At 40.4% G+C, this 11744-nt stretch overlaps 1 protein-coding gene across 1 annotated transcript in view; it reads right to left on the bottom strand.

Annotated features, from left to right (window-relative positions):
* Window positions 1-11709, bottom strand: part of NCOA7 (nuclear receptor coactivator 7) — a 146904-nt gene extending 135195 nt beyond the window's left edge. The window contains exon 1 of the mRNA XM_029943315.1: window positions 11668-11709. The gene's annotated coding sequence lies outside the window, so the exon portion shown is untranslated. The remainder of the gene's footprint in view (window positions 1-11667) is intronic.
* Window positions 11710-11744: the final 35 nt, after the last annotated feature.

Here is an 11744-nt window from a genome sequence, read left to right as displayed (position 1 = left end):
CTTAAAAATATCCTGATCCACAAATTACTTTGTGGATTTTTACAAGGAAGATTAAAGCCACATTATTACATACTACTGTCTACAAGAATAACTCTACCAAGGCGTGGAATACCAAAGCCTGGAGGCAGAAACAGTCAATTAATACATATAGCCAAAAAAATCTTCCTTTCCTTCTAGTTCTCATTCACCCCATAATCAACATGCATGGCTATGAAAGTTTAGCTATAAGAAGGCATCATTTGACATCAAGGGTAACTTATGCACATCTTCGTATCTTTACCCATATTATTTTGTGTTACCCAGGGTGAATTGTGTGGGGAACTGTGTTACCCCCCAGCCCCCGTGCCAAATGTTTAAGTTGTATCCACAGGACCACAGAATGTGACCTTATTTGAAAAAGGGTACTTGCAGATGCAATTAGTTATGATGAGGTCATACTGGAGTACGGGGGCCTCTAATCTAAGAAGACTGGTGTCCTCATAAGAAGATGGCCACATGAAGATAGAGTCACACAGCGCAAACACCATGTGATAACAGAAGCAGTTTATGGTGATATAGCTGCAAGTCAAGGAGGCCAAGGATAGTCAGCAAATCACCAGAAGCCAGAGAGGCAAGGGAGGATTTCTCTAAAGTTTCAGAGATCATGGCTCTGCCAACACCCGAATTTTAGACTTTTGACCTCCAGAACTGTACCACAATGAATTCCCGTTGTTTTAAGCTACCCAATCTGTGCTACTTTGTCAGAGCAGCTTTAGGAAACTAACTCACTTATTTTAAAGTGTGTACACGATCACTGTTCCCCAGGAACACTCCATCCAAAATGCTCTTGCTTTCCCACCACGGCTGTTCTGCCACTTTCTCTTCTAATTTAAAGAAATGTCAGCAAGTAATTGAGAGCGCTGGTATGACTTTCTGAGTATTAGAGCAGAAAACTCCCACAGTTAATTAACATCTACACCTAGGAGATAATTTCAGCATAGCTTATTTGAATAGGTGGACAGAGAACTAACCTGATTATCAAGAAAAAAATCTGAACATAAACGGGATTTTGAAATATTCTGAGAATACAGCATCACCATGTATTAGGCTGCTGTTATCATATGTTAGCAATTTTAGTCTAACATAAAATTTAGTCTCATGCTGCTAGGTTTCCCGTTGACACTTAAGCGACCTTGTACCATTTTCTAATTAGTTGCTGATCATGCTCCATTCTACTCAGACTGTAAGCTCTCTAAAGTCAGGGAACGTGTCTTATGTTTTATGTGCATAAGCACGCGTACATGCGTACGCACACACACAGATTACAACTTTTAGTTTAGGCTAGCATAGGATCTACGTTTAACAAGTTAGTTTTTAATTCGTCATGTCACCTAACAGAAACTGACTTCAGGGCATGGGACATTAAAGTCTTGCCTTTTATTTAGATCAGTAGTCTCCATTTTATTTATTACTTTTTAAGTTTACTTATTTATTTTGAGAGAGAGAGAACAGGTAGGGGAGAAAGGCAGAGAGAGAGGACAAGAGAGAAAATCCCAAGCAGGCCCTGCACCATCAGCACAGAGCTCGATGTGGGGCTCGATCCCACACACCATGAGATCATGACTTGAGACAAAATCAAGAGTCAGGTGCTTAACCATATGGGTCACCCAAGAGCCCTGGTGGCCTTCATTTTAAAAGTTATATTCCACATCAATAAAAATATATGAACATAAAATCCTAATATGTATATATTTTTACTTCTAAAAAACATGTTTTCTGCTCTAATATATGCATTGTAAAACATGTAACAAAAATAGAAGTCATGAAAAGATGATACAGACATTCTAACAATTTCTTCTCTCACCCTCATGGGGCACATGAACCCCAGGTGGGAAACCGCTGGTCCAGACTACAAGGGTAGATATGTGAAAACATTTCCTAGGATTTGTCCTTTCCAGGAAATGCAAGATCTATAAGAATCTAACATATTTATGAACTTTAAATACATTCTGTGGAAGATTCATTAAATTGTCTTGATCAAACAAGCTATATTTTAGAGTTGATGACAGAGGTGTCCTTGCAATTAGAATTAGTTTTTATATTACTGGACCCCAATTGTAAACCCATTGATAACCATGGTGCTCTCTGAAACTGGGCTCTCTAGTTTTTAGGCTTCAGGAATGAAAATGTACTATCAAAATTTCAGGTAACTATCTAAAGCCTGAGAGAACCAAATGATGTAACATTCTGATTTTGAAAATAAAGGAAGGAGAAGGTTGGACAGAGGAAAGATGGAACAGTAAACTCATAAATCATCTCTTAAGAAACTGTCACCACAACCACAACGACATCTAATCTTCCCGTGTTCCATGTGCATGTATGTGAACAACTCTGTGCCAGAAACTGAAGGGCATAGAGTAATATAAAACACAATCCTATCAGCTGACTATAAGAACAGCTAAGCCATGAAACAAGCCAGCATTTAATTTGTGGTACAAATAGTTAAGTGCCAAAAAAAAAAAAAAATTAGGGTCCAGAAGATGTCTTGGAAAGTGTTTATGGAGATAAGTATCAACCTGGTGCAGAATACTGGCTTTAAAGGAAGAAATACGCAAAGGAATTTCCCAGAAAGGAGGGCATTCAACAGCCCCCGAGGGAGGAATTACCCCCGTGTGTGAGAGGGGTCCTGGAGTGCTGCGTTCATTCAGACGGGAAGCAGGAGGAAAGGAGGAGTGCCCGAAGTGTAGAGAAGATACAGGGCCATTACCACGTCAGCTGCATTCTCTGGTTTAAACTTCCATGAGAAAGCCACCACCACTACTAAAATGTCAACAATCATTTCATTTCGTCTACTTATACTTGAAGAACTAGCCTTGGGGCTGATCTATACACAAAACAAGCAAGCTAAGTGCAAGAAAATACCAAGCAGATGGCATGTGGGTGAAAATGTTGGGGAAGTGAAATATTAGCAGCTTTGAAAGGAGGAAGAGAAAGTAAAGTATGTCACAATGAATATGCATTTGGTAAGGAAATGTCGAGAATATAAGAATCCTATGATACATTAATTTCAATAATTTCTAACAAGTATCATTGTAATATATATAGATAATAAAACTGTGAAAAACAGAAATGGCCTATGATCCCATCAAGCTGGGGAAAGGTTTAATATTTTGTCACTTTCCTGTCTTTTTTCTCTGCAGGTGCATTTTAAAATCGAATTAGGATCTTTGGTACACCACCCCTTACAACATGACTCCACTGCTGGATTTGTCTCAAATTTTCAAATCATCACCTTTGATTAACAACTAACACTTAGAGTTGCTTACTCTGTGACAGTACTTTACATATATTAACATTTCTAATTCTCAATACAATGTGGGTGATAGATACTATTATCCTCATTGTATAGATGAGAAAATCAAGGATAAATTACCTTGCCTAAGTTCACAGAGCTGGTAAATGGTGGAACAGGATTCCAAGTGGGGCAACTGGCTCCAGAACCCTCCTCTTAACCCCCTCCCCCCAACCACCTCACATGCTTCCCAAAGACAGTATAGTAATCACTGAAATTAAGTCTCTTTCCTGATTTCCTTAGGATAGAATCACCGGTGCCAAAAAATTCTATTAGCTAAACTATTCTCAGTCTATACCAACACAGGGGCACCCGGGTGGCTCAGTCAGTTAAGCATCTGACTTCAGCTCAGGTCATGGTCACAGCTCATGAGTTTGAGCCCCACACTGGGCTCTCTGCTGTCAGCACAGAATCTATCTTGGATCCTCTGTCCTCCTCTCTCTCTGTCCCTCCCCCACTCACACACACTGGCTCTCCAAAAACATAAAACTAAAAAAATAATATTAATAAACATAAATTAAATAAAATAAAGTATACCAAAATATCCTCTCACTATCTATGATAAAGGATTATGACCCAACCACAACTTTCCCAGCAGGGTCATGGACTTTTAAAATCTAATTATAATCTTCATTTCTTTGATGCAATGAAGTTGAATACTTTTTCATGCATTGGCTATCTGTAGCTACTGACTTGTGAATTTCCTCTTCCTGCTACAGACTGAATGAGTGCGTCTCCCCCATCCCCACCCGCGAATTTGTACGTGGGAAAGCTAATGCCCAATGTGATAGTATTAGGTGGGGCCCTTGGGAAGTGATTAGGTCATGAGGTCAGACTAGACCCCTCATCAACGGGACTAGTGCCCTCATAAAAGAGGTCCCAGAGAGATCCCTAGCTACTTCTCCCATGTAAGAACGCAATGAGAAGCCAGCAGCCTGCACACTGGAGAAGGGGCTCCACCACAGCCCCACCACGCCTGAGCGCTGACCTGGGACTTCCCAGCTCTAGAACTGTGAGCAACAAATGTTGCTGTTTTTAAGCCACCTAGTGCATGGTATTTTGTTAGAGCAGCCTGAACAGACTGAAACAATTTCTTAAAGCATGCTTTTTAAAGAGTTAAGACACATGGCACGCCTGAGTGGCTCAGTCTGTTAAGTGTCCTACTTCAGCTCAGGCCATGATCTCATGGTTTATGGGTTCGAGCCCCATATCAGGCTCCATGCTGACAGCACAGAGCCTCCAGCCTGCTTCAGATTCTGTGTCTCTCTCTCTCTCTCTGCCCCTCCCTGACTCCTGTTCTGTCTCCATCTCTCAAAAATGAATAAAGGATTAAAAAAAACTTTTTTTTAAGCTAAGGCGTATTAAACTGAAACTATTTTGGGAAGTGCTGTGATTTGAGAGACCAGAGGCCTGCTAACGAGCTGTTTCAGTGGAAACCAGCAGACAGGCAGTATATTAAGGGAATCACCACGTCCTAGGGAGGAGGGCTCAGATGTAAACACACCTGGGACCATAAGGAATGAGCAGGCTCTCCCAACAGCCTAAAATTGTGCTTTATAAAACACAGCAGGGGCTATATGATGGCTAGAATATTCATGACTACTACTCAGAACACCCTCAATTCCTAGTATCAACAGGTCTGAGGAAATAAATCAGTAAATCTGATGTTTGCTGAGGTCAGAATGACAGAGTGAAAAATGAAAGATCTTGAAGAATCTAATAACTACAAAGTCAACTCACAAATTTTTCCTATTCTACAAGGCATACCCGATTAGTGATCAGAATCATCCACCAGTCAGAATTCCACATTAACAGTGCTAAACAAACACTATTATATTCTTATTCTCTAAATCCTCTGTTAATCAGTCAACAGCAAATTATCTCGTGCCAAGCGCTTTGCAATAAAACTGAGCACACAAGACACCCTCTTTCGACTTGGCTTGGAACTAAAAATACTTCCTTCACATGCTTAGGAGTCACTTCTTACGATGGACCCCTCTCTCCAGATGGTTCACATCATCTGTCAGAGTCATGTTCACTGGCACCCTATCTGGAGGCTTTTGCCACTTTGTGTACAAATCACAGAGGCAAACCCAAGGGGAGAGGCATAAAAGACACACTCCCAGTGGAGGGCCATAATAAATATGAAAGCTATTTTTAATGGGTGTTAACACAATGTTTGAGAGAGATTTAGTAAAGTCAGTCAGAGATGCTACAGAAAATGATACAGACTTGTACTCTACCAGGGGCGGGGGAGAGCAGAAGAGGGATGAAGGGTTAAATAAAAGCTTTAACCTGTTTGTTTTTTAACCGATCTTAGCATGCTATCCAAAATCACAATTTCTACTAGAAAAGCAATTTTGCTATTTATGAGAAATGCCTATTCCCAGTATGGAAACCAATTTAGGACACTGAATTCCATGGGGAAGTCTCCATAAGATTACGGAATCTCAACTAAGAATGCCCCTCGGAGATGACATGAGAACTGAGTGTGGCTTGCTAAACAAAATGGAGCACAGTGTTCCAAGCAGTGGGAACAGCATGGAGAAGAAAAATCATATGCTATGCATGTGCAGGAAGTGACAAGCAGTCTTATAGGATAGTAGAGATTCTTAATTTAGGGTCCATAAACAAGGATATGCAACCAAATGGTGTGTGCTGTGTGACGAGATCATGAACTTTCATCAGATTTTCATAAAAGATCTATAATTTGGGGTGGGGGGGAAGGGAGGGAGTCAAGAACTGTGGGCCAAATGCACGGCAGGGGCGTGCAAGGGGTAAAAGATGAATTCCTCTGGAGTAAGATCTCTAGACTCCTTCCTGTGTAGGCTGGGAATCCTTTAGAAGGTATGAAGAGTGATGTTTACTTTTTTAAAATGTTTATTTTTGAGAGAGAGAGGGAGAGACTGAGCACACATGCAAGGGAGGGGCAGAGAGAGAGGGGACAGATCTGAAGAAGGCTCCAAGCTCTGAGCTGTCAGTACAAGAGCCCGACGCGGGGCTCAAACCCACAAACCGCAAGATCATGACCTGAGCTGAAGTCAGATGCCCAGCTGACTGAGCCACCCGGGTGCCCTTGAAGAGGAGAGTTTTGAAGGAAGACTGGCTGAAATGTGGAGGGCTGAAATGAGGAGAGCTGAAATGTAGCAGAAAGTAAAATGCAGGCAACTGTCCAAAGCATCTGAGAAGCCCAACAAGGGCAGTGGGAATGGAGAGAAGGGAACTCGAGAAATGGTTAGTAGATACAACGAGCAGGCTGAATGTTCCTATTTGCTTGCATACGCATACAATGTCACTGGAGGATCCCAATTAACTAGGGGAAGCAGGTAACCAGGGAAAGAGGATGGGAGTGGCCTTTTATTATACACTCATGTGTACCTTTTGAATCAAAAAACAGTATGATATACTGTAAAAATAAAATTTAAGTAGAGGTTATTGAAATGAAATGCTTCTATGTAAAAATTTGCCCACCTCTTTCTCCAAACCACTCTAATATTTCAAGTTGCACTTTCGTTTGTCTTTGAGAGAGGCAGGGGGAGAGGGGCAGAGGGAAAGGGAGAGAGAGAGAAAGAATCTTGAGCAGGCTCCACATTCAGCACAAAGCCAACGCAGGGCTTGATCCCACAGCCCTGGGATCTATCAGGACCTGAGTGAAATCAAGAGTCAGACACTCAACCATCTGGGGCACCCAGGGGCCCCTCAAGGTGCACTTTTCAACTCAGATTATTTGTGCCTCAAAGGCTCCTGGACTGCACCCATGGACTGAACCTTAAGAAGTGGCAATCTATCTGTTGACCTGGGTCATAAACATATAAAATTGAACTTGCCATTATATAAATGTAAACAACTACCTGGTTAAATTTAACCAACTTGACAGGTAGTTGTCGAAATAGCAGAATCAAGAAGATTTGGTCAATTAACTCTGCTTGATCTTCTAAATTTTATGATAAATAAAAAAGGCTTTAGAAAAATCTATTAATCTGATTTATTAAAACAAAGATGAATCAAATAAATTACTGATGTGAAAGAGGTCAGATCTGAGGTCCAGTATGGTGAGTGTTAAGCTAGTTTAGGCTAGTCCTTTGGCTAAAAATGACTTTTTAAAAATTATGTGGCATGAATCTCCTGTTCAGCCTAACAAAACACATAAGGTAGATCCTCTGGAAATAAATGACTTAAATTGAATGGTTTTACCAATTTTAAATAAGTGGTAAGTGGACATGAATTTAATAGTACAAAATAAGTGGAATTTAGTTTTGCAAAACTATGAAACATTGTTTTCCATTTGGCTATATAAACTCAAATATAAATACATGGAATTCTGGGGTGCTTGGGTGGACTGACTGTGACTCAGGTCATGACCTCATGGTTCATGGGTTCAAGCCCCATATCAGGCTCTGTGCTGAGAGCTCAGAGTCTGGATCTGCTTTGGATTCTGTGTCTTCCTCTCTCCCTGCCCCTCCCCTGCTCATGCTCTGTCTCTCAAAAAATAAATGAACATTAAGAAATGTAATAAATAAATAAGAAAAATTTAGTTTTGCTAAGCTAAGGAACACTGTATTCCATTTGGCTGTATAAGCTCAAATGTACTAAACTTTCAATTCTTGTTCAAATCATATTTAATGGACTCGATTAAACCTGTAAATCAAAAACATATGTATCCAGAGATCAATTCTGCAAATGTTTTCATTTGGTTTTGTGTATTAGGTTTTGCCTGGTTTCACGAAGGATGTGAGTCAGCTTTAAATAATAAATTCAATAAAGTGGGAAAATATAATTAGATAAAAATCAGAATCAAGAGAAACAAGGTAGAACAGAAGCTCAATACCAAGGAAAAGTCAGAATATCAATATTAGGTCATAAGTTTTTACAGGGTTATTAAAAATGAGTTGTGAATTTGATTCTGCATTTGTGTGTTGCCAAATCAGAAAGGGAAGTATAATCAATTATCTGATCCTAGTTTTGCATAATGAAAAAAAGACACACAATAATGGTGCAGGGGAAGTAGAGTTTTTCTTCGGCATTTATCACTAAAATGGAACCTGCCTGGGTCTTCACACAAGAGCTGCAAAAGGAACCATGATCTGGGTAACCACAACTCCTAAGTAACCGAACAGGAGGTTTCTTCTGTGTGCTGTTTTTAGTGGAATCCCTCAGCGTGACAGACACAACAGAAGGGGCAGGGGTGCAAAGGATGCAGAAGAAGGTCATCTACATCATTTCTGAAAATCTGACTACACTCCTGGTCTAACACAGAATTGGAATGGAATGTGTGGACGTCATGGCCTTTGTTCTGCCAATCATCTATATCCGTCATTTCTCACAGTTGAGATTCAGATTGAATTTTCGTGCAGACAACTGATAGTCTCTGGTATGCACAGAAACAAAGGCATTCTATGCCACTGTTCAGGGGACATTAACAGACAACAATTCTTGGTCAACCACCAGTTCCCCATATTTGAAATTCAAGGTCATACAAATTTTGTTTTTCACACTTTTTCTGCAACCATGACAAATTTGGTTCCAACATATATAAATTGAGTAGATCCCACTGGATGTAAAGAACAACTACAAAAATTATGGGCTGGGACACAAAAGAACTGTGATTTAAAAAAATAAAAGACAGTAAATAATATTTTGAAAGGAAAGGATAGCCAATAAAACCTCAGGAAAGATACTGAAAGATAGAAGAGAGTATACTGGGTCTTAGAATCACTTTCCAGTGGTGCATGTGGAGGCAGGGTGTTGAGGGTTCATGAGAGAAGGCCCTGTTAGTGAGTCATCCAATCAGAGACATGCGCATTTGGATGGAGGACACACACACAGAAAAATGCCTCTCCCCTTCTGAGATTAAAAACTAGCTCTTACTTGATGGTTTCAAGGTCAAGACTGTCAGTACAGCCTAAGCACTCACCTTCTCTATTTGTCAAATGAACAAATAAGTGTTTATTATCAGCAACAAAGTAAAAAGAGTTTATGTAACACAGGGGAGGGCTCTTTTGAGAAATTAAAGTGAACAAGTAAAAGCAATGTAAATTACCTGCTCAATATTTGTGATTACAAAGATAGGAAATAGAATTATCTTTATTTGGGGAAGGATTTTTGCTTCCTTTTAGTAAATCATAATATTTTTCATACGTTCCCCCCAATCTTACCATGTTTTTCATAGAAATGTGATTTCCTCCCCATCTAGGAAGAGCCCAGCTAGTCTGGAGAAGCAACAGTAATCAACTGCGGCTTACTATAGTTTTATGAAAGTACGTTTTTGGGTAATATATAGTGAGGATAGTGATGAAGTATTAAAATGACAAAAAAGGGGTGCCTGGCTGGCTCGTGGCTTGCACCTCTTGATCTCCAGGTTTTGAGTTCCAGCCCCAAGGTGGGTGTAGAGATTACTTAAAAATAAAATCTTAAATTTTATTAAATGACTAAAATTTTTTTAAATGACAAAAAAAGTAAAGAAAAAAAAAGAAAGAAAATAAATGACTGGGCCACTCCCAGATAACTGTGTTAAACCAAGTTATTGAAAAGAGGTTAATACTGACTGACTCATAAAACTTATATAACAGGAGAATGAAAATAAAATAAAAACAGGAAATTTTGTAGTGAAAAAATAGAGCAAATGAAATATGATACAGTTATCCTTGATTTTTCCAAGATAACAGAAAATTTAAAAGCATCAGGACACCCAATTTTCCAAATCCCCGATTTACAAAATTTGACAAATTTGGAAATCGATATGCTTACATAGTGAGGAAACCCCATACAGTTGAAAATGTGTATACCATATATTTTTGAAACACTTAGGAGTCACAGACACTTCTAAATACTTTATTTTTACCTTTATCTGTAAAAAAAAAATACATTATAATTAGATCATCCACAACAACTCAAGTCAAACAGAGTTAATAATGTCACATTAACAAAATCAGTTACCTCTGGAGTAACATAATTTTCTTTTAAACACGAAATGTATTTTTGAAATTGTATTTGAGAATTTACTAGACATATGTCTGATTACCAACAACAATAGAAAATCTGCGAGCTTAAACATGAAATGCACTTATATTAGGAGTTGAGAATTACCTCATTGAATAACACAAGTAAAGAAGGATAACATGTGGTCCTAAGAATGCCAAAATTCATACTTAAATGTTAAGACAATTTAATCTGACTCTTTATAAAAGAGGCAATCTTTTTAAAATCCAGTTAAACTTCAAAAGCCACAGGCCAAATACATGTAATCCTCAACTGTCATTTGATGAAGCTTAAAAACACTGTTCATTCAACAAATAACTAATGAGCGCCCATTATCCATCATACGCAGAGGATTACAGAATTGAACAAGACGATGACTCTGTCCTCCTGGAGCTGATACTGGCTCATTTTCCAAAGCCCTAAACGTTATTTAATAGTTAATTTAAAAAATTGGAATTCACAATGATCTACTTTCCAAAACTCTAAAGCTTCTTGCTTAATTTTTTTTTAAGGGCAGCCCGAGAAGAGATAATCTTGCTCAAAGCAAGAGTCACACTTGGGAGGAAAGAAAGAATTCATAAACCAGTTTCTCAAAAACACAAACCTAAACACCTAGTTGGAAGCTAGGCTGCTCCCAAGGTTGCCTCTGCCGGCCGACTGGGTGCATCCTTCCAGCAGATTCTCAACTCCCGACACCTGTATCAAACTTGCCACTCTTAAAATCCATCCCTTTACAAAAGCAAGAGGCTCCTCGAGTAAGCAGCAGAAAACCCCAGCCTCATCTATGTCCGGAATAATCGGACTTCTGGAAGGACCTCCCCCTATCTGGCCCTAAAATGTTGACTGTAAGAGACTGAGCCATCAGTGTTAATATACCAGCCAGCCAGTTCTGAAATATACAAAAACCCACCGCTACTTCGTGCCGCTAAAATAACGCTTTGCGTGCTTACACATTTAGCTAAAACAGGAAGAACGCATCTGCTCTTCCACCCGAAAAAATACGGTGACATATTTTTACCTGAGCAGCTGAAAATCCAACGGATCCCCCCACCCCCACCGCCCAAATAAGCCACCAACCCACCGGTCCTCCCCACCCCCGCTCGCCGCGCGCAGCCCACCGGGCCGGGGGCGACGAAGGGTCAAGCTCTCCTCCGCCACCATTCGGCCTCCCGAGCTTCAGAAGAGGTTGTCAGGTTAACTAGGTCTGCGCCCAGCGCCATTAGCACACCTCCGAGCGCTCTGCCGAGCCCGGGCAGGAGGCAAGTTTGGCGGGTCCCAGCCCCGGCCGCCCGCCTCTCCCTGGTGGCAGCATCAGCTGCGGGCGGTTGCGAGAGCGGGTCCCCGCCTCACCCACCTACCTACAGGGCGGGGACGCCAGCTCCTCCGGTCCGGGAGAAGAGGATCGGGCGCACGCATTTCTGGGAGCGGTGGCCTC

Source organism: Suricata suricatta, chromosome 7 (assembly GCF_006229205.1).
Source record: "Suricata suricatta isolate VVHF042 chromosome 7, meerkat_22Aug2017_6uvM2_HiC, whole genome shotgun sequence".
Classification (NCBI taxonomy): Eukaryota; Metazoa; Chordata; class Mammalia; order Carnivora; family Herpestidae; genus Suricata; species Suricata suricatta.
Note: the sequence above shows the minus strand (reverse complement) of the source record. Positions and strands in the feature narration are given on the sequence as shown.